This window comes from Carcharhinus amblyrhynchos, chromosome 28 (assembly GCF_965287045.1).
Source record: "Carcharhinus amblyrhynchos chromosome 28, sCarAmb.v2.hapA, whole genome shotgun sequence".
Classification (NCBI taxonomy): Eukaryota; Metazoa; Chordata; class Chondrichthyes; order Carcharhiniformes; family Carcharhinidae; genus Carcharhinus; species Carcharhinus amblyrhynchos.
In genome coordinates, this window is record NC_137351.1 from 32191114 (window position 1) to 32209742 (window position 18629).

Consider the following 18629-nt stretch of genomic DNA (forward strand, 5'->3'; position numbering starts at 1 on the left):
CGATGAAAATCTAGGCCTTTGTCACTTTCTAGAAGCACTTCAACCCTAATTGTATTATAATCAATGATACTCATATCTTCTCCCACTGAAACACCCTCAACTTACCCTAACCCATTCATGTACTCAATTCCTGCTGCTTCTTTCCTGACTGGGTTAGACATGTAAATAAGGAAGTTCTATTTATGGGAATTCTTCACTCTCCTTGTCCCTTAGCCTGTTTCTTCCCAGTCTTTCTGAGGGCAATTGAAGTCCTAAAATTGATCTAGTGTGTTGGATTCTACTGGTATGGTTCCAGCAGAATGGGGAAGGGGTGGTGGGGCAGTGGTGTAGCACTATGATGAATATGATGAATGGTTAACCCATCACCTTCCTGCAGACACCTGATTCAGATCCCAAAAAATATTGGTGGGTGGCCATTGATATTGTCAACTTGTCACCATTTAAAAAACATTAACAGAGTTTATTAACAAGCCAGTTGAACCAGACATTACACGGAATTCCATAATACAGATGGCGTAGGCAGATCTTTCTCTTTAACTCAGCTGGTTAAAGGGTGGGAAGAAGGGGGTTACATTCTTTGGGTAGTGCCATGTTTGCACTGCGGGCACATCAGTCAAGTTGGCACTCCCCCTTTGCTCCTTCCCTTTCCAAATCCTTCACCCTCTCCCCCCTTCCCAGCGAGAGTGGCAGATCTCCTCTTACTCTAAAAGTGTAGGTCTTACCTTAGTTTAGGATCCATTGGGACCTGTTTTCAGTCTCAGAAGTGCTCTCTGCCGCCTTTGGGTTCAGCTTGCATCTCTGGCCAATCAGATTGGCCAGTAGTTCTTGAGGGCGGAACTTCCTTCCATTGAGAGAAGCAAGTCCCACTCTCAGCTTCAGGCCACCAGCAGCTCATTATCACAGCAGGGTGACCATTTTTAAACCTGGCTAAAACCCACGTGTGTAATGGGCTGGGAGCTGGGGTGAGATATTTGAATAAAATGCAGACCACTATTTTTACATTTCCCTGAAAAAGTTTGCTCCCCCCCATCTCATTTTGAACATTTTGGAGTCTATAGTAAACACACAGAAATGGAAAAACCCTTTTTCTGTTCCTTAACTCGACCCAAATAGACTTTGAACCTTCAGGTATATAATTCCTCCAATATTGTTCTTGATCGATGATGCCACCACCCTCCTCATCCATTATTTTTGCTTCCCTTTCCTTCTTTAATGCATTGTTTAGTTTGTGTCTATGTTGAAGCCAACTCTCTGTTATCCACCATAATCACATGTGGCAGCTCACACTCACTGTTCATTGCCCTTATTAATAACACTCTTTATTTACATGCATGTGCATTCTAACACCACAGTTTCCCCCTCTTCACCTTTAAAGCTATAGTCCAGATCTTTCAAACACTTTGAAATGTTACCTGGTTTGTTATAATGGCTGTCCTCGTATTTCTACAGCAAACATTTTAGTTTATCTGCGCTGTCTAATTCTGATTCTGTCATGCATTCCTGATTTTAATCACTCCAAGAAGTCTGACAACACCAGCTTTAAGTCCAACTAATTTATTTGATAGTAAACTCACAAGCTTTTGAGGTTTCCCTCTTTGTCAGGTGAGTTCTGGCCTCAGACAGAGCATATAACAGCACAGACAGTTTACAAATTACTGATTAGAATGCGAGTCTTTACACCTAACCTGCTGTTCAAGTCCTAAAGTGGCCGACAATGTGAGTGGAAGGAGCACTGATCACAGGTTAAAGAGATGTGTATTGTCTCCAGACAGTGCAGTAAGTGAGGTTTTGCAAGTCATGGGGTTACAGATAGTGCGACAAGATCCCTGTCGAAGAACACCTGATGACGAGGGAAACCTCGAAAGCTTGTGAGTTTACTATCAAATAAATGGGTTGGACTTAAACCTGGTGTTGTCAGACCTCTTACTGTGTTTACCCCAGTCCAACGCCGGCATCTCCACATTTTAATCATTCCGCCATTGTTAGCCAGATCTTCAGCTGCCTGGACTCCGAGCTCTGAAATTCCTTCCCTGAAACTCTCTTCCTCCCGGCCTCATTTTCCTCTTTATTGAGACCTCTTAAACCTACCCCCTCTTGACCAGGCTTTTGGATATCTGACCTCATGTCTCCTCACATTGTATGCTGTGACATTTTATTCGATGAAGCAGCTTTGGGGATTTTTATTACATTAAGAAATAAGAGTCACTGTTGTTAAATTTCATGTGCCGTGTGTCTGTCCATTTCACCAGGCTGCCCAGGACAGCCTGAACCCTGCTACTCTCCTCCGCACACGCTGTTTACTACATTTCTAATGGAGACACAGAATTCTTGCCATTTGCAATTTGATAGTTAGAGTACATTCCTCAGGCTGTCTCTGGCAACCGACATAAAACACAGGAGCTGGGAATCCTTGCCGTGCATTTGTTGAAGTTTAGATTTCACCTTTCAATGTGTTTTGGACGTTATCACATGAAATTAATTTAATCCGCATTTAAATGTTCTTATTACACGCAGCAATACTTCCAGCTCTGCACCAGTAGTTATAGCAGTTTATAGAAAGTCTCCAACTTAGCAAATTCAACCAAAACTGATGAGTTACAAACATATGCATTAGGAGCAGCCATTCGACCCCTCAATCCTGCATTGCATTCAGCAAGACCATGGCCGATCCGATTGTAACTTCAGCCCCATATACCCTGCCTATACCCTGATAACCTTTCACCCCTTGTTAATCAACAATCTATCTAACTCTGCCTTAAAAATATTCAACAGCTCTGCCTCCACTTCCTCTCAAGGGAGAGAGTTCCAGAGACTCGCGTCTCTCTGTGAGAAAAATATCCTCTTCATTTCTGTCTTAAGTGAGCAACCCCTTAATCTTAAACACTGACCCCTAGTTCTAGACTCTCCCACAACAGGAAGCGTCCTCTCCACGCCCACCCTGTCAATATCCCTCAGGATCTTAAAGTTTTTGATCAAGTCGCCTCTTACTTTTCGAAACCCTAGTGGATACAAACTTCCAACCTGCCCTCTCCTGGAATTAGGCCTGTGTAAACCTTCTCTGAGCTGCTGCTAATACATTCCTTAAACAGGGAGACGGAGACCGTACACAATACTTCAGATGTGGCCTTCGAAATGCCCTGAACAACTGAAGCAGAATCTCCCTACTTTTGCAATCAATTCTCCTCACAGTAATGTTCTATTAGCTTCCCTAATTACTTGCTGTAGCTGGAGACCAGGACTGATGCAGGAATTTCGAATACCTTCTGATTGTTTAGTGTGATAATTGCGGCCTAAAAGTTCAACGCGTTAATGAATTCTTTGCTTACTTTCTTCTAAATCTTTAACCAATTTGAGAGCACATGTATTCCCACTCTGTAAATGTTGTAGAAGCTTGCTGAACTTCCTGATTGTTCCCCTGCATGTCAATTGGTTACATTGTTAATGGTTTAAATGACAATAACATTGCTAAACAGATGTTATAAATGGGGACAGCTGGGACACTGGGCGGTGTTGGAGCAATGTTGATTGTGAACTAAGTCAATAAACTCACTCCAGCAAAAAAAAAGTAGCCGTGTCTTAGTTTCAATGTCACTGGGTCCAGTTAACACTGCGGGATACTGTCATCAGGATAGTCGGGGACTGGGTCACATTTGAAAGATGACACCATTGGTTGTACATCAGTCCTTTAGCGTGGCAATGAACTCTCAGCCTGAATTTTGGGTTCAGGTGTTGGGAGTGGCACTTGCTCCCAAACCGTCTCACTCAGAGAGTGATACCAAAGTCAAAAGTCTAAAATCTCAAGTTAGAATGATTTTCCTCGAGATCCTCATTTCCAACATAACGAAAAACAAGATAAAACAGCCTCTCTGTATTTGTAGCTCTGTGGATGTAACAACAGATTTACCCGATATTGTATAAATCGATTACTATCATATACGTTTAACGCAACTAATCTCACTCATTTCAGCTCCAGTCCATATCACGAGAGAAAAAAAACAAAATCAAAGTCAGATTATGATCTGTTTACCCTGGTTTTGATTTTCAGCAAGAATGTATTAACCACTGGAATTTGTCTCTAATAAGTCAGAGCACGGTTTCAATCACAAACACATTCTTTTCCTTATTGAACTTTGTAAAAATGTTATGGTGTTACAGTTAATTACAAGTTATAAAAGCTTAGCTCCTGGCAACTGATAACCTGAAAATGGATTTGAAGTGAGGGGTTCACGGCTCTCCCTGGCGTTCGTGACTCTGCCTTTTTAGTCCAACCTTTAAAGATTGTCCTGTGCATTTCATGATGTTTGCTTTGTCTGGACGTGAGGACAAGTGGGCTGGACACAGTGAGAAACAGAATGTTGGCTGCACAAAGTCAGTTAATAATGGTAACACAACCAAATGATACTTCCCAGCGATTAAAATACCTCTCACTGACCATAATGGAAATTCTACACTGTGCCAGGTCCTTTACGCCCTCAGGATACAGAAGGGAAAGTGGTTCTTTTCATTCTCTGGTGATACAAGTTATTGACACAAAACTTCAGTGTTGCAGCGTCTGAGCTGAGTACCAATTTTAGCTGGCTGCTTTCCAGAGCCAGCTCTGTGGCAGAGATGAGAAATTGAATCAGGAGTTACTCTGTTCGAACTGAGGAATTTTGTGGACATTTTGACAATAACTCTTTCACCTTTCCCCTTGTGTTATTCATTTTACTGTTTCTGAAACCGCCGATTATAATTGCACTTTCTCCGGGCTGGTTTTTATCAGGGCTGTTTTTCGTTTGACTCTCCTTCACTCGCTAACTACGCACACACACCCTGGTCACTTGTCTTTCCTGATTGAGATAATCCAGTGTTGGTCCTCTCAATGCACTGTCCCACTCGCTGAGCAGACAGGCTGTGTACGACATGGGGGATCTGTCTGTTTACCAGCTCTTTACTCGAACACCAGCTCAACCTGTGTCTTGAAAGCTTTTCTGTCCAGTCACCACGCTGCGATTCCAACAACGTCTGAAGCTACAGAGTCTTTGTGGTCTGACTGAAACATTGAGAGTGTCTTATACCATGTAGCAAAATCTAAGTCATTTCACCATAATGTACCTGTATTTAATCTTGCTGCCACGCTGCTTGACCGGGACTCAACACCATCTTGGCCAGAATTCTCCGGCCGTTCACGCCAACAGGATACGCTGGTTCCGCTGGCAGTGCACCCATGCCAGTGGGTTTGACAGCAGCATGAGATGAGATCAATGGGAATTCCAAAGAATCCCACAGCGAGAGAAGAGCATACCACCTTTCACCAGCAGGAAACACGCGGCTGGAAGGCCAGGGAATCTCACCCATTGTGTTTCCATAATGATATAAAGCCACCAATCAGCTAAAATTTATTTAAAGCCTTACTTACGACCAATAAATAAGATTTACTTTAAATCGCTCATAAGGGATTGGGTAAACATGTCGTGAATTAATTTACTTAGGCTAGGCACGTGTGACCATTTATACATGGACAGAAATCTTAAAGCTCTCAATAGCAGAGCTGTGTGTGCTGTGTTCTGCTCACAGACCAAGGTGAAACTGAGACTGGAACACATGACACATTTTCCTTTGAGTGCCAGTATGTGGTCATCCCTAAAGGGTGTATGACAACACTTGCTGCCCTACTTGCACCTGCCCTCTCAGGCGTTGGCCTTGGCACTTGCCCTTACTTCCGAATTATAATGTTGAAGTCAGGCAGCAGTTTGCCAGCTGCTTTTGTGTCAGGCCATCCATTTGGTACACTGGGATTATTTAAGTTTCCCTTACAGGGACTTGAGTAAAAGATCTAGGCTGGTGCATCTTATTGTTTTTGTGGGAGCTTGCTATGCACAAATTAACAGCTACATTTCCTATACTTCAAAGGTCATTACACTTCGAAAATTACTTTATTGGTTATAAAGCGCATTGGGATGTATCGAGGTCGGAAAATACACTATATAAACTGCAACTTTTTGCTTTTCTCCTTTTTCCTTGGGACACTATCAAAACTTAAATATTTTGTCAACTGCTTTTTTTTTAATATCATGGCATATCTTCCTGTAAACCCGTCAACCTTCCACGTGATGTTCACCCAGAGCAAGTGATTTTGCCTTCAGCTTATTTCCTTTATTTACTTCATTGTAGAGACATGCAAGATAATGAAGGGGCTAGATAGAAGGGCCTGTTTCCTGTGCTGGATTGTTCCTTGTTCTTTGATAGGGTAGAGGTAGAGACATTCTTCCCGCTTAGAAAGGACAGCAGGACTAGAGGGCACAGCCTCAAGGTAAGGGGGGGGTAGTTTAGATCAGAGTTGAGGAGGAACTTCTTCACTCAAAGGGTGGTGAATCTCTGGAATTCTCTGCCCGTTGAAGTGGTGGAGGCTACCTCGCTGAATATATTTAAGTCACGGGTAGATAGGTTTCTGATAGACAGGGGAATTAAGGGTTATGGGGAGAAAGCAGGAAAGTGGAACTGATCCACTTCAGATCAGCCATGATCTTATTGAATGGCGGGGCAGGCTCGAAGGGCTAGATGGCCTACTCCTGCTCCTATTTCTTATGTTCTTATGTTCATACATCTGGATTGTAGTTATACTGCTAAGTTCAATATTCCTGCTCTCTGGCTCAAATCCTTATCAATGAAATGAGAATTTCTGGTTGGTTAGTTGAGCCTGGCTCTATTGCCTTTGCCCAAAGCATCTGTGCTGGCAAAAATATGATGTTTCACAAATAAATCTTTATAACAGAAGGAGTGTCCCTATAGATAGACTTGTGCTGTCCGTAGCAACTTTTTGGTTGACATGTTGGGATGATTTTGTGAAATCAATGTGTGTTTGAAGGAATCTTCTAGAATCACTTACTGGAACTGATATTGCCACATGTGCTATTTATATAATCAAAGAATTCCTCCAGTGCAGAAAAAGGCCATTCAGTCTTACGAGTCTGCACTGAGAAGAATCCCCCCCCAGGTAAGCGAGGGGATTAAGGGTTATGGGGAGAAAGCGGGAAAGTGGAACTGAGCCACTTCAGATCAGCCATGATCTTATTGAATGGCGGGGCAGGCTCGAAGGGCTAGATGGCCTACTCCCGCTCCTATTTCTTATGTTCTTATGTAATCCCACATTCACCCTGTCAGTCCTTCTGACACTAAGGGGTAAGTGAGCACAGCCAATCAACCTAACCTGCACAGCTTTCGAACTGTGGGAGGAAACTGGGGCACCCGGAGGGAACCCACGCAGACACGGGGAGAATGTGCAAACTTCACACAGACAGACACCCAAGCCGGGAATCGAACCCAGATGCCTGGTGCTATGAGGCAGCAGTGCTAACCACTGAGCCACCCAGACCACTGTGTCATCGTGTCATCCTGGTACTCTAAGAATTGCAATAGATTTGTCAAGTACAATTTCCCTTTCATAAATCCATGTTGACTCTGTCCAATTTTTCTAAGTTTTCCACTATTAAATCTTTGGTAATGGATTCTAGAATTTTCCTCACTGTGAATTTTCCCTACTGCTCCCCATGCCTCATTTATGCCAAGCCAGGGGTGGCACAGTGGCCTTGCTGCCTCACAGCGCCAGGGACCCTGGGTTGAATTTCAGCCTCGGGTCACTGTCTGTGTGAAGCTTGCATGTTCTCCCCATATCTGCATGGGTTTCCTCCCACAGTCCAAAGATGTGCAGGTTAAGTGGATTGGCCATGCTAAAATTGCCCCTGAGTGTCAGGGGGATTAGCAAGAGTAAATAGGGATTACGGACTGGAGCCTGGGTAGGATTGTGGTTGGTGCAGACTTGATGGGCCGAATGGTCTCCTTTAGCACTGTCGGGATTCTATGTTTCATTCCGCACCACCCCGCCACACCCATGGCCATTCATATATTCTATGCCGATCTATGCCCCCTGCCCATTCCCTTGTCTCTTTATAGCTCCTATGCCAATTTAGTGCCAACTCTTGCCCCACACACTATAGCTTGTCCTTACACCAACCATGTCAACTCACCCTGTGTGCAGCAAAGGCAGATTTCAGGACCCATGCTGAAATTAAATAAAATTCCTAACCTATTGCAGACTTCAGTTTTGAAAAAGCGCTCTCAAGCATAAAAAACCCTTTGCTATATTTGCATTCCTTTGACAAATTATCCAGTATAACAACAAACATAATTCAATTGCATATTCTTTTATTAAAACAAGCTTTGGAATTCGCACTCAAAGAGTTCCGAACCGCTTGAAGCTGTCAATCTGTGAAATGGGAGGCACCCTTTTTCTCCCCCAGAGAGTTAAAGGGCAGAAGTTTCAAATGCCTTGACAGTTCCCTTTGATAGTTCATCTTGATACATTTTGACAGTCGTTTTCAATAATATCTAGTCTTTCCTTCTTCCCTATGTACTCTATGAGTGGTATGTTTTATCTGTATAGTGTGCAAAAAATAATAATTTTTACTCTATCCCACTATATGTGACAATAATAAATTGACGCACGGTAGCACAGTGGTTAGCACTGCTGCTTCACAGCTCCAGGGACCTGGGTTCGATTCCCGGCTTGGGTCACTGTCTGTGTGGAGTTTGCACATCGTCCTCATGTCTGCGTGGGTTTCCTCCCACAGTCCAAAGATGTGCGGGTCAGGTTGATTGGCCATGCTAAGGATTGCCCTTTAGAGCCCTGAGTTGCGTAGGTTAGAGGTATTAGCGGGTAAATATGTAGGGATATGGAGGTAGGGTTTGGGTGGGATTGTGTTCGGTGCAGACTCGATGGGTCGAATGGCCTCCTTCCACACTGTAGGGTTTCTATGATTTCAAATCAACTCCAATGAGTTAGGTTGATTGGTCGTGCTAAGAAATTGCCCCTTAATGTCCAGGGATGTGTAGGTTAGAGGGATTAGTGGGTATAATATGTAGGGATATGGCGGGGTAGGGCCTGGGTGGGATTGTGTACGGTGCAGACTCGATGGGCCGAAGGGCCTCTTTCTGCATTGTAGTGTTCTATGATTCTATGAGTTTCACAATATCAATGAGTTCAGGCACTTTTTACTTTTTGCAATCCCAAAGGACACGTGATCTCTGCTAAAGGGAACATTACATCTCCACAGTGTTAGCTTACCTCTCACAAAAGCATCTCAGGATCATGTCAAAAGGGGGACCTTACCCTTCCAAAGGGTTACCCTAGCTATTCAAATGAATCCATTAAGTTTTGTCTTGTATTGACCAAGACTAATCTGTGCAAGTTGGGATTCAATCGCCTCCCATACCCAAAATCCCACACAGAAAAGGGTAGCTACTTATTTCTATGGGCCTCCACAAAACATGTTTGGACAAATCCCAACCCAGGCTCATTCCTGCCCCATGACAATAGTCTTCACGGACTGGACTTCCAGGTTAAAGCTTCCTCATTATTTTCACCAGATGGAGATGCTCTCCACTGTGACGAAAGCCTGGGCCTTCATTTCTGTTCATTTACTACTGGGTTTCAAGTAAACAATTCATACTTACCCGAATGTATCCTTTCAACATTCTAGACCACTCAATTCTCTTCACTGAAGCACTGTTCCGCAAGCTCTCTCATCATTGAAGATCATGAAATTAAGCATCGTAATAACTACCAGAAGTTTAAAGTTTAAACTATCACAAGTAGGCTTACATTAACACTGCAATGAAGTTGTTGTGAAAATCCCTAGTCGTCACACTCCGGCGCTTGTTCGGGTCAACGCACTTAACCAGCACGTCATTGGGACTGTGGGAGGACCTGGAGGAAACCCACGCAGACACGGGGGGAATGTGCAGACTCTGCACAGACAGTGATCCAAGCCGGGAATCGAACGCAATGGGGGGGGGGGGCCGGATCTGTTGGAAAGTGAGGCAAGGAGGCATAACAAGGGTGGCAGTGGCTGTGAACCCGGGAGCTTGGAGCTGTGAGGCAGCAGTGCTGACCACTATACCACCCTCCGTGCCACCATGCCACACATTGTGTTGTCCTTTCTCATCGTTAGGTCTCTAGACTTTTACAAGTTGAATGACAAGATATTTAGGTGGCTTCTATTCCAGTGTCTGGAGAGGGCACTCAATCTGAACAAGTCCATTAGAATGTTGCTGAGTATTCGCCTGCAGCCATGTTGGTGAGGAACAGAAGGTCTACAACACTGCTTAAAGATATAACGGAGAAAACATCTTGTGATAAAGATGGTGCGTTCCAGGTGGAACCTCCCCAGCATATGAATTTGATAAAGATGGTTGGGAATTTGAGCCTTATGAAACTAATACCCTGGGAAGCTTCCATCTGGGCATTAGCCACGTTTATCCAGAGATCTCCACCATCTAAAATGATGAACCATCTGCCGCACAGATCTCACCGATTCCTCCTGAGCTGTGGGTTATTAGCCAATTTGTTCAGTAGGTTCAAACGTACAGCTGCCTTTTAGGGAATGACATGACTTTCAGCGACAGCTATTTAGTTCCAACAGCCTAAGGGACAGTTAGTGAATAAAGAGAAGGCCCTTTGTAGGTTCTCTGGCTCTTTGGATGTCCATCCCAGTGGTCTGAGGAGCGCAGATGGCCTACTGTGCCCATATAGTTACACTGGACCTTGAAAGCCAGACTCAATACACTCTCTAACCCATAAAAATGGACTGAAAAATCACAGGCAGCCACTGCTTGACCTCCTGATACTTATTCCAGCGAACGAAACAAGAAGCCAGCATAAACAAGGACCCCACGCACCCCAGACAGATGTACTGTAGCTTGGTATGGCTCCTGCTCTGATCAAGACCACAAGAATATACGAAACCCAGTCCATCACGCAAATCAGTCTCCCATCCATTGATTTTGTCTACACTTCCCGTTGCCTCAGAAAAGCAGCCAACATAATTATGGACTCCACACACCCCGGATATTCTCTTTTCCATCTCTGTTAGAACAGAGTTGAGGAGGAACTTCTTCACTCAAAGGGTGGTGAATCTCTGGAATTCTCTGCCCATTGAAGTGGTGGAGGCTGCCTCGCTAAATATATTTAAGTCACGGGTAGATAGGTTTCTGATAGACAAGGGGAATTAAGGGTTATGGGGAGAAAGCGGGAAAGTGGAACTGATCCACTTCAGATCAGCCATGATCTTATTGAATGGCGGGGCAGGCTCGAAGGGCTAGATCGCCTACTCCTGCTCCTATTTCTTATGTTCTTATGTTCTTCCGTCGGAAAAAAGATACAGAAGTCTGAAAACACATACCAACCGACTCAAAAGCAGCTTCTTCCCTGCTGCCGTCAGACTTTTGAATGGACCTACCTTATATTAAGTTTATCTTTCTCTACACCGTAGCTATGACTGTATCGCTATGTTGTGCACTCTCTCTTTTCCTCAATCCCTATGTATGGTATGTTTTGTCTGTATAGCACGCAAGAAACAATGCTTTTCACTGTATCCCAATACATGTGACAACACTAAATCAAATCAAAATCAATTTCTATTCTGGGAGCTTGCAAAGCAGAACATCTCCCCTCCCAGTGTCCTGTGACAGCAACAGAATCGTCTCGGGATTTTAAGTGCAAGTAAATGTTTTGTGAGGCCCCGAGCTGGCAGCAGGTTTTAGGTTATCCAAAAATCTCAGGCTGTATTTCTACACTAGGCAGTGCCTCCTCCCACACCAGCCTTGCAAAATTCATCCTGTACGGTTACCCCATTCTGGCCAGAAACTGGCAAACTCTGGAGACTACCCAGCTGACTCAAACTGGGGAAGTTTGAGAATTGTACCTTGTGTAACGTATGCCCTGCTCTGAGAGGCGTTCTGCTAAATTATTCCACAGCCAGTCTGTGAAGCAAAAACAGATCAACAGGGCCCACCTGCTGGTAGCTTTACGGTCCAACTTAAATTTGGGTCAGTGCTTCTCAATATCCTGCCACACTCCAGAGCCAATTAACTGCCCCACAGGAGCAAAGGGGAGCTTTAAATTTTCCCGGTGGGGGTACTTAGAGCCAAATGATGTCATGATACCACTGACCATTGAGAAGCTGAGCTGAAATGGGTGAAGTGATTATCGGCATTAATCTCCGCTCGCTGTACAAGAACCAAGGTTCTTTTGTCAAGCTGTTGGGAGCTTTGGGCTGCCAACCTTAACTCGATACCGTGACATCTTTGACAGAGTGCGCACACGTGTACATGGAGAGATGGCAGATGGAGTTTCTGAGGAGACTGAGAAAGCACTTGCGGACTCCAATCCTCAACAAGTCCACTTCAAACTCGTACAAGGCATCGTGCGTGATTCAGCCAATGACTCGCCAACTGGGTGCAGGGAGCTCTTAGCTGAATAAACCCAAAATGTTAGCACAGCGAGCAAGAGAATATTCTCCACACGGGTTTCATATAAAGCAGGCAGAGATTGGACCTCCCCTTATAAGCAGCTGACTATTCTAATCCTGGATCACAAAGTTCAACTACAATAAATGTTAATTCTCACATCAGCCACACATGGAGCTCTGATAACTATATCACATCTATAGCATCGAACCAAGCCATTCAGCCCCACTGGTCTATGCTAGGGTTTTAGCTCCCTATAAGCTTCTTCCCACCTTACTTAAGCTTAAAGTTAATATTGATTCGTGTCACAAGTAGGCTTATATTAACACTGCAATGAAGTTACTGTGAAGCTAGGCTCCACACTCCGGTGCCTGTTTGGGTACACTGAGGGAGAATTTAGCATGGCCAGTGTACCTAACCAGCACATCTTTCCGACTGTGGGGGGAAACTGGAGGACCCAGAAGAAACCCATGCAGACATGTGGAGAATGTGTAGACTCTGCACAGACAGTGACCCAAGGCCAAGAATCGAACGCAGGGCTGGGGGAATCTGTTGGAAAGTGAGGCAGGGAGGCATACCGAGAATGGTAGCGGCTGTGATGCCATGGACTCTTGTTGGAGGGTCTGGAGGATATTAAAAAGCAAATTAAAAAGCTGAGAGCAGACGAGGGGCAGTGATGGGCAGAGAGATTGTATGGATCTTGGCATGGATCAGAGACCTGAGCAGAAACTGGAGGTGCAGGGGGTACAGGGAATGCTGAGATTGGAAGGTGCAGGTCAGTGGGAGGTCATTGGGGCATTTGATCACAGAGTGGGAGTGAAGCAGATAAACGGGATCAGACAGGTGAGTAATAAGGCATTAACCCAGATCAGAGGCTGGGAATCCTGCGGAGAGTAACTCACCTCCTGACTCCCCAAAGCCTGTCTACCATCTACAAGTCAGGAGTGTGATGGAATATTCTCCGCTTGCCTGGATGGTGCAGGTTCATCAACACTCAAGAAACTTGACACATCCAGGACAAAGCAGCCTACTTAATTGGCACCATATCCACAAACCTCCACTCCCTCCACTGACGCTCAGTAGCAGCAGTGTGTACTATCTACAAGATGCACTGCACCAAAGATCTTTAAACAGCACCTTCCAAACCCATGACCACTTCCATCTAGAAGGACAAGGGTAGCAGACACATGGGGAACATCACCACCAGCAGGTTCCCCTCCAAGCCACTCACCATTCTGACTCGGAAATATATCACCGTTCCTTCACCGTCGCTGGGTCAAAATCCTGGAATACCCTCCCTAACGGCATTGTAGGTCAACACCTAGACTGCAGCGATTCAAAAAGGCAGCTCACCACCACCTTCTCAACTAGGGATGGGCAATAAATACTAGCCAGACAATGATACCCATGTCCCATGAATGAATAAAAAAAAAATCTCCTGGATCCAACAGTCTTTGCCTCCCTTTAGCTGCTAGGTTTCCCAAAGTCCAGGAACCCTTGCCTGCTAAAAGTGGAGATTAAATCTGGGGCGCTCAGCCTCAGTATAATTATACTACCAACACAAGCCCTGAGAGCAGATTGGCCACACAATCATTCTGCCTCGGTTAAAACTGAGACTTGGCGATTAGAGTTCCGGTTGGAGATTTATCCCGTTATTATAGCCGACCTGACCCCCAAGCCACCTATTTTTGGGGACTGAAGTTACTGCCCATGTCAACATTTATTGGTCATTAGAAGACAATAGGAATGGTGTGGGCACAGGGCATTAGGACTGCTACCCATATGGACACAGCACACAATGGTTGGGCCGAGTGGCCTGTTTCTGTGACGCATTTTGTACAATCCTATTATTTTGCCAGTTGTTTGGACTGATCACAACTTCTAAATGGTGCCCACATCAATCACTGCTTGTTTCACTGTGGGCAAAATCCAAAAATTGAATCTTACGGAACAACCAGTTGATCTTTTGTAGACGGGATTATGCGAAGCCAAACTCAATTCCCTTTTTCACAGCTCTCTATTTCGCTTCCCCTTCCCAAAATATTTGTTGGTAACCCTTTCCAGGTGCATTTCTTGATGAACTGAGACTCACACTAATCCATCTTATCATTATGAGGCATGTTATTGTGTAATGACATATCATTATCTTGCATACATCAAAACATTTTTGAAATCTAAAATAAAAACCTGAGCTCTCATTCTTCTTACATAATTATTCCATGTGGTGGAGAAAAGTAGGTTGGGATTTCATCAAAATATTGATTTTGTTGAATACTATAGAAGCAAGTCAGGAGAAAATGTTATTATGAGCCTCTTTAATATAATATCTCACAGCTGTGGTTTCTCATTGCTGAGATCTTAAGATTTGTATGTTTAAACATTTATTGTTAATCTTTTAACTATTCACAGATCCAAGGTATAGTCATGCATGATTCTTTCCCCAGGCTGCTTGGTTTCTGAGCTGTTTCCTCAGAGTTCCTTTCCATGTAACTCTGTACATCATACCGTGGGATGATGCTATTCTCTAGTCCCACACTTAACCCTTGCTTTGCTGAGCACTTTTTACACAACACTGCATCTCTGGGCATATAACACAACATCCTCCTTTCTTTCCTAAAGAAAATCTACCATCCTTCTAACAGAGTATCACAATGAAATATTTACTTGCTGTCCTTGCTCCCCCATCTCAGGTCTCTGACTTTATGAATGCGGACAGTCTTCCACTTCTTTGATACCATTGGAGGAATGGTAGCAGCACTGTATGTTTCTGGTACTTGGCTATCTCCATTTCATTCACCATTTCTGCTCCTTAATATTGTGTTTCCCTTTATTAGCAACTTATTTGATGGAGAATGGAATCTCTGTTTATTCCTGCAATGGACTTGAACTATGGGCGGCACAGTGATTAGCATTGCTGTCTCACAGCACCAGGGACCCGGGTTCGATTCCCAGCTTGGGTCACTGTCTGTGTGGAGTTTGTAGGTTTTCCCCATGACTACATGTGTTTCCTCTGGGTGTTCCGGTTTCCTCCCACAGTTGGAAAGACGTGCTGGTTAGGTGTGTTGGCCATGCTAAATTCTCCCTCAGTGTACCCGAACAGTTGCCGGGGATTTTCACAGTAACTTCATTGCCGTGTTAATGTAAGCCTACTTGTGACACTCATAAATAAGCTAAACTAAACTTTTTTTTTCATGGTGTCCACCATGTTCTCGCTGGAAATGTATGTTTTGCAAATGGAACTTTGTTTGCGGTTTTATTTTCAAATTGTTTTTGTAAGCTTATCAAGCTTTTTGTTCGGCTGACTGGTCCTCAGTGAGAACCAGAGCTTCCGCTACTTCTCATGCCTTATGCTTCAGTGTTGGATTAACATTTTTCAATCTCGTTTGTCTTTTCTTTCTCTGTCGGCAACAGGACTTTGTTCTCGTTTTCATTTTGGTTTCACAGTTGGCCGGGGTGGGAGGCAAAGTTTTGTTTCAGTTTTGTAATTGTGCTGCTCATAGTTTCAGTATCCACTCACAGCTTGGAAAGGTCCACAGTTTTTCCCTTTTCAATGCCTCCCCCTCGTCATTACATTGGTTTTTCAGTCTTTTCCCTGGAATTTCCAAATTCCTGCTGGAATATGGAACATTACTGCGCCTGCTCCACCAATCCATTCCTTCAGAGTGACAAGAAATTCATTTTCCTTCTCATTTTCCAGCGGAATACACTTTGACCGGAGGAATTCTCGTAACGTGTGAAGGTCTTTGAATAGGTTTCCCTTTTTTTTACTTCAGTTCTCCCACAATTGAATGTAGAGTCACCTCAAAGTGCTCCATTCTGCTGCTGAGAACAGAATTCTCTGCCCGTTGAAGTGGTGGAGGCTACCTCGCTAAATATATTTAAGTCACGGGTAGATAGGTTTCTGATAGACAGGGGAATTAAGGGTTATGGGGAGAAAGCGGGAAAGTGGAACTGAGCCACTTCAGATCAGCCATGATCTTATTGAATGGCGGGGCAGGCTCAAAGGGCTAGATGGCCTACTCCTGCTCCTATTTCTTATGTTCTTATAGTTGCTACTTTAAATTTTGTTACTTCTTTTAAGACTGTGTAGTAGGCTTTTCTCACATGGGCTGTTGTCGCAAGGATACAGTGGGCTCCTCTCTGGGAGGTCTTGTCGCTGGGCAGATCTTTGAAAAAGAAACTTTGCAGGTATATCTTTCAGTAAATGTATTAATGAAGGTACGGAGTGTTTTATACTTTCTTTCTTACACTATAGGTTTCTGATGCCCCAGGGGTCGGTGCTGGGGCCTCAGCTTTTTACCATTTATATAGATGATCTGGAGGAGGGAACCGAGTGTATGGTGTCGAAATTTGCTGATGACACCAAGATTGGGGGAACGGCAAATTGTGCGGAGGGTGTGGAGAGTCTGCAGAAGGATCTAGATAGGTTGGGCGAATGGGCCAGGAAATGGCAAATGGAATTTAATGTTGGCAAGTGTGAGGTGGTCCACTTTGGTTGGAAGAATGGTAGGAAGGACTATTACTTACGGGGCGAAAAACTGCAGCAGGCGACGGTGCAGAGGGACCTCGGGGTCCTTGTGCATGAGTCGCAAAAACCCAGCTTGCAGGTGCAGCAGGTGGTCAGGAAGGCGAATGGGATGCTGGCCTTCATAGCGAGGGGGATTGAATATAAAAGTAAGGAGGTCTTGCTGCAGCTGTATAGGGCATTGGTGAGGCCGCAGCTGGAGTACTGTGTGCAGTTTTGGGCGCCGCACCTACGCAAAGATATTTTGGCCTTGGAGGGAGTGCAGAGGAGGTTTACTAGGCTGATACCGGAGTTGAGGGGGTTGAGCTATGAGGAGAGGCTGAATAAATTAGGCTTGTACTCGTTAGAGTTTAGAAGAATGAGGGGAGATCTCATTGAGATGTATAAGATGATGAATGGGATGGATAGGATAGGGGTGGAGAGACTCTTCCCGCTCAGAAAGGATAGTAGGACTAGGGGGCACAGCCTGAAGATAAAGGGGGGGCGGTTTAGAATGGAGTTGAGGAGGAACTTCTTCACTCAAAGAGTGGTGAATCTCTGGAATTCTCTGCCCGTTGAAGCGATGGAGGCAACCTCACTAAATATTTTTAAGATGCGGGTTGATGGGTTTTTGATAAGAGAGGGGATTAAGGGTTATGGGGAGAGGGCGGGAAAGTGGAACTGAGCAGCGACAGATCAGCCATGATCTTATTGAATGGCGGGGCAGGCTCGAAGGGCTAGATGGCCTACTCCTGCTCCTATTTCTTATGTTCTTATGTTCAGAGCAGCAGCTATTCTTCTTTTAAAACACTGCAGGGATTTTGGTCTCTTGTCTTTTCTGTGCTCGGCAGGTATTAACTCTGTCAGCTATTGTTTTTTCTGGGTTTTTAAAAAATCTTTGTGTTTTGCTTGCAACTAATGCAGCTACTGAGCCTATTGGACTGCCAGCTGTTCTAAAATGAGAGTACAGCTTCTTAAAGAATAATTTTTTCACCCACTGTCTTATGAACTGACACTCAGAGTTTTTGCAATTATCCAAGTGTGTGTTTCTACAGTCTGCTTTCAGTTTTTCATACCGTGGGAGACTGTTGTGGGTTCATCCATTTAGCAGCTACCATTCACATCAACATAGATCACCACATTGGGTTAGGCTACTATTTCTGGTGTGATATCTTTTAGGAGGCCCCCCCGCTATCAACCACGCTCTAATATGGTGTATGGTGATGTCTCGGTGATGAGGATTTGAGACTTTTGTCTCAATGTTTAAAAGTGAGCCAGTTTTTGTTAACTCTTCACAGGTCCAAGGTGTGTTCATGCATGATGCTGCGCCATGCGGATAGGTTGCTCACAGAGTTCTAGATGTATTCATTAAATCAGAGCCCTGAGACGGGGGAGCAGGGACAGCAAGTAAATATTTAATTGTAATACTCCGTTCGAAGGGTGGAAGGTGTTCTTTAGAGAAGAAAAGAGGATGTTGTGTTATGTGCCTGCCTACTGACTGTTCCACATTAAGAAGTCTCACAACACCAGGTTAAAGTCCAACAGGTTTATTTGGTAGCAAACACCACTAGCTTTCGGAGTGCTGTTCCATTGTCAGGAGTTCACCTGATGAAGGAGCAGCGCTCCAAAAACCAGTGGCATTTGCTACAAATAAACCTGTTGGACTTTAACCTGGTGTTGTGAGACTTCTTACTGTGTTTACCCCAGTCCAATGCCGGCATCTCCACATACTGACTGTTCCCTCGGAGTTCCTTGCCATGTGACTCTATGCATCATACCACGTGTGGTGCTACTCGCCGGGCCAACGTTAATCCTTCTCCCACTGAGCACCATTACATTA

At 44.4% G+C, this 18629-nt stretch overlaps 1 protein-coding gene across 1 annotated transcript in view; it reads right to left on the reverse strand.

Annotated features, from left to right (window-relative positions):
- Positions 1-18629, reverse strand: part of cemip (cell migration inducing hyaluronidase 1) — a 252790-nt gene that overhangs the window by 53226 nt on the left and 180935 nt on the right. The window lies entirely within an intron of this gene.